Genomic DNA, 5,000 nt, shown 5'->3' on the forward strand with positions numbered 1-5,000 from the left:
ACACAAACACTCACACACACAAACACACACTCACACACTCACAAACGCACACACACACACACTCACACAAACACTCACACACTCACAAAACACACACACACACACACACACACACACACTCTCTCTCACACACACACACACACACACACAAACACACTCTCTCACACACACACACACACTCACACACTCACAAACACATATACACAAACAAACACACACACACACACACTCACAAACAAACACACTCACACACACACAAACACACACACACACAAACACATATACACAAACAAACACACTCACACACTCACAAACACACACACACACAAACACACTCACACACTCACAAACACACACACACACAAACAAACAAAAACACACACAAACAAACAAACACACACACACTCACAAACAAACACACACACGAACAAACAAACACACACACACACACACACACACTCACTCACAAACACACACACACACTCTCACACACATTCACACACAAATAAACACACACCAACAAACACACAAACATACACACACACTAACACACGCACACACTCTCACATACATTCACACACAAACACACACACACACATAGAGTGGTGTAGGTGTAGTGGGCTAAAGCACATAACTGGTAAGCAGAAGGTTGCTGGTTTGATCCCCACAGTCACCACCATTGTGTCCTTGAGTAAGACACTTAACTCCAGGTTGCTCCGGGGGGATTGTCCCTGTAATAAGTGCACTGTATAATCATTGGTAATCAGGAGGTTGCTGGTTCGAGCCCCACAGTCACCACCATTGTGTCCTTGAGTAAGACACTTAACTCCAGGTTGCTCCGGGGAGATTGTCCCTGTAATAAGTGCACTGTATAATACATTGGTACTCAGAAGGTTGCTGGTTTGATCCCCACAGTCACCACCATTGTGTCCTTGAGTAAGGCACTTAACTCCAGGTTGCTCCGGGGGGATTGTCCCTGTAATAAGTGCACTGTATAATACATTGGTACTCAGAAGGTTGCTGGTTTGATCCCCACAGTCACCACCATTGTGTCCTTGAGTAAGACACTTAACTCCAGGTTGCTCCGGGGGGATTGTCCCTGTAATAAGTGCACTGTATAATACATTGGTACTCAGAAGGTTGCTGGTTTGATCCCCACAGCCACCACCATTGTGTCCTTGAGTAAGGCACTTAACTCCAGGTTGCTCCGGGGGGATTGTCCCTGTAATAAGTGCACTGTAAGTCGCTTTGGATAAAAGCATCTGCCAAATGCATACATGTAAATGTAACACACACACACACACACAGTGAAATTTGTTCTGCTTTTTTTTACAAGAGTGTTATCAGCTGCTTACAGGACATATTTTTTCTGTAGTTTTCAGAAAAAGGTGTGTGTGTGTGTGTGTGTGTGTGTGTGTGTGTGTGTGTGTGTGTGTGTGTGTGTGTGTGTGTGTGTGTGTGTGTGTGTGTGTGTGCTATTGAGGGAAAACTGGAGTATGAGTAAAAGTGCACTGCAATAATTCTCTGCTATTGATCTTGTCCTTTTAGTCTTTATTGGCCTGTGAAACTAGTTAACTAATAGACTATATGTCATTAAACACTGAAAGGTCCCTTCACTTAAAGTTAGGGTGTGTATTCCCGAGAGGCAAGCAGTTAGCAAGCTTGCTTTAAAAGCATAGAGCCTGTGTCTCCAAAGCCACGCCTCCTCTATCACATAAACACACACACACACACACATCCACACATCCTATCATTATATTCAGACCGAATGCAATGATTGGTCGATCATTTTTAGCCCGGTGAAGAGACTTTCAACGTTTATAGCAATAAATGTTTCTGGAAAAGATTGCACACCCTAGCTTTAACTTATTAAACAGGACAGATAATCCACGAGAGAGAGACAGACAGATTTACCTTCTTAATATTCAAGAACCAGCTGAAAACACATCTGCTCCATGAGCACTTAAACAGCATTCTGTGTCTCATTTGTAAGTCAGCTTTTGATAAAAGTGTCTGCTAAATGACTAAATGACTAAATATAAAATGTAAATGTAGATTTTCCATTCAGATTGTGAAACAGGTGTGCAGTGGCAAGAGAAAGTATGTGAACCCTTTGGAATTAGCTGGTTTTCTGCATTAATTGCTCGTAATATGTGATCTCATCTTCATCAAAGTCTCAAGTATAGACAAACACAATGTGCTTAATCTAACAACACACAAACTCATGAACAGAGATGTTAACCAGTCTTTATCTGTCACTCTATGGTTCTTTATTACCTCATTGATCATTCTGCGGTGTGTCCTTTGAGTCATTTTGACTAGATGGCCACTTCTAGAGAGAGTACCTATAGTACTAAATCAGCTCCATTTATAGACAGTTTGTCTAACTGTGGACAGATGAATATCTAACAGCCACTTCTAGTGAGAGTACCTATAGTACTAAATCATCTCCATTTATAGACAGTTTGTCTCACTGTGGACAGATGAATATCTAACGGCCACTTCTAGTGAGAGTACCTATAGTACTAAATCATCCCCATTTATAGACAGTTTGTCTAACTGTGGACAGATGAATATCTAACGGCCACTTCTAGTGAGAGTACCTATAGTACTAAATCATCTCCATTTATAGACAGTTTGTCTAACTGTGCACAGATGAATATCTAACGACCACTTCTAGTGAGAGTACCTATAGTACTAAATCATCTCCATTTATAGACAGTTTGTCTAACTGTGCACAGATGAATATCTAACGACCACTTCTAGAGAGAGTACCTATAGTACTAAGTCATCCCCATTTATAGACAGTTTGTCTAACTGTGGACAGATGAATATCTAACAACCACTTCTAGAGAGAGTACCTATAGTACTAAATCATCTCCATTTATAGACAGTTTGTCTAACTGTGGACAGATGAATATCTAACAGCCACTTCTAGAGAGAGTACCTATAGTACTAAATCATCTCCATTTATAGACAGTTTGTCTAACTGTGGACAGATGAATATATAACGGCCACTTCTAGTGAGAGTACCTATAGTACTAAATCATCCCCATTTATAGACAGTTTGTCTAACTGTGGACAGATGAATATCTAACGGCCACTTCTAGTGAGAGTACCTATAGTACTAAATCATCTCCATTTATAGACAGTTTGTCTAACTGTGCACAGATGAATATCTAACGACCACTTCTAGAGAGAGTACCTATAGTACTAAGTCATCCCCATTTATAGACAGTTTGTCTAACTGTGGACAGATGAATATCTAACGACCACTTCTAGAGAGAGTACCTATAGTACTAAATCATCTCCATTTATAGACAGTTTGTCTAACTGTGGACAGATGAATATCTAACGGCCACTTCTAGAGAGAGTACCTATAGTACTAAATCACCTCCATTTATAGACAGTTTGTCTAACTGTGGACAGATGAATATCTAACGGCCACTTCTAGAGAGAGTACCTATAGTACTAAATCATCTCCATTTATAGACAGTTTGTCTAACTGTGGACAGATGAATATCTAACGACCACTTCTGAGAGAGTACCTATAGTACTAAATCATCTCCATTTATAGACAGTTTGTCTAACTGTGGACAGATGAATATCTAACGGCCACTTCTAGAGAGAGTACCTATAGTACTAAATCACCTCCATTTATAGACAGTTTGTCTAACTGTGGACAGATGAATATCTAACTGACCACTTCTAGAGAGTACCTATAGTACTAAATCACCTCCATTTATAGACAGTTTGTCTAACTGTGGACAGATGAATATCTAACGACCACTTCTAGAGAGAGTACCTATAGTACTAAATCACCTCCATTTATAGACAGTCTGTCTAACTGTGGACAGATGAATATCTAACGGCCACTTCTAGAGAGTACCTATAGTACTAAATCACCTCCATTTATAGACAGTTTTTCTAACTGTGGACAGAAGAATATCTAACGGCCACTTCTAGAGAGAGTACCTATAGTACTAAATCATCTCCATTTATAGACAGTTTTTCTAACTGTGGACAGATGAATATCTAATGGTCACTTCTAGAGAGAGTACCTATAGTACTAAATCATCTCCATTTATAGACAGTTTGTGTAACTGTGGACAGATGAATATCTAACGGCCACTTCTAGAGAGAGTACCTATAGTACTAAGTCATCCCCATTTATAGACAGTTTGTCTAACTGTGGACAGATGAATATCTAACGACCACTTCTAGAGAGAGTACCTATAGTACTAAATCATCTCCATTTATAGACAGTTTGTCTAACTGTGGACAGATGAATATCTAACGGCCACTTCTAGAGAGAGTACCTATAGTACTAAATCACCTCCATTTATAGACAGTTTGTCTAACTGTGGACAGATGAATATCTAACGGCCACTTCTAGAGAGAGTACCTATAGTACTAAATCATCTCCATTTATAGACAGTTTGTCTAACTGTGGACAGATGAATATCTAACGACCACTTCTAGAGAGAGTACCTATAGTACTAAATCATCTCCATTTATAGACAGTTTGTCTAACTGTGGACAGATGAATATCTAACGGCCACTTCTAGAGAGAGTACCTATAGTACTAAATCACCTCCATTTATAGACAGTTTGTCTAACTGTGGACAGATGAATATCTAACGACCACTTCTAGAGAGAGTACCTATAGTACTAAATCACCTCCATTTATAGACAGTTTGTCTAACTGTGGACAGATGAATATCTAACGACCACTTCTAGTGAGAGTACCTATAGTACTAAATCACCTCCATTTATAGACAGTCTGTCTAACTGTGGACAGATGAATATCTAACGGCCACTTCTAGAGAGAGTACCTATAGTACTAAATCACCTCCATTTATAGACAGTTTTTCTAACTGTGGACAGAAGAATATCTAACGGCCACTTCTAGAGAGAGTACCTATAGTACTAAATCATCTCCATTTATAGACAGTTTGTCTAACTGTGGACAGATGAATATCTAATGGTCACTTCTAGAG

At 39.5% G+C, this 5,000-nt stretch overlaps 1 protein-coding gene and 1 long non-coding RNA gene across 2 annotated transcripts in view; one reads left to right on the forward strand and one right to left on the reverse strand.

Annotated features, from left to right (window-relative positions):
* LOC127629453 (cGMP-dependent 3',5'-cyclic phosphodiesterase-like) overlaps positions 1–5,000 on the forward strand; it is a 238,692-nt gene that overhangs the window by 142,089 nt on the left and 91,603 nt on the right. The gene's annotated exons all lie outside the window — the stretch shown is intronic.
* On the reverse strand, positions 4,218–4,890 carry LOC127630229 (uncharacterized). Its single transcript, XR_007968836.1, has 3 exons — positions 4,578–4,890; positions 4,337–4,491; positions 4,218–4,250 (listed from the first exon to the last, which is right to left on the reverse strand). It is a non-coding gene; the product is annotated as an uncharacterized LOC127630229 (long non-coding RNA).

This window comes from Xyrauchen texanus, chromosome 36, assembly GCF_025860055.1.
Source record: "Xyrauchen texanus isolate HMW12.3.18 chromosome 36, RBS_HiC_50CHRs, whole genome shotgun sequence".
NCBI classification, from domain to species: Eukaryota; Metazoa; Chordata; class Actinopteri; order Cypriniformes; family Catostomidae; genus Xyrauchen; species Xyrauchen texanus.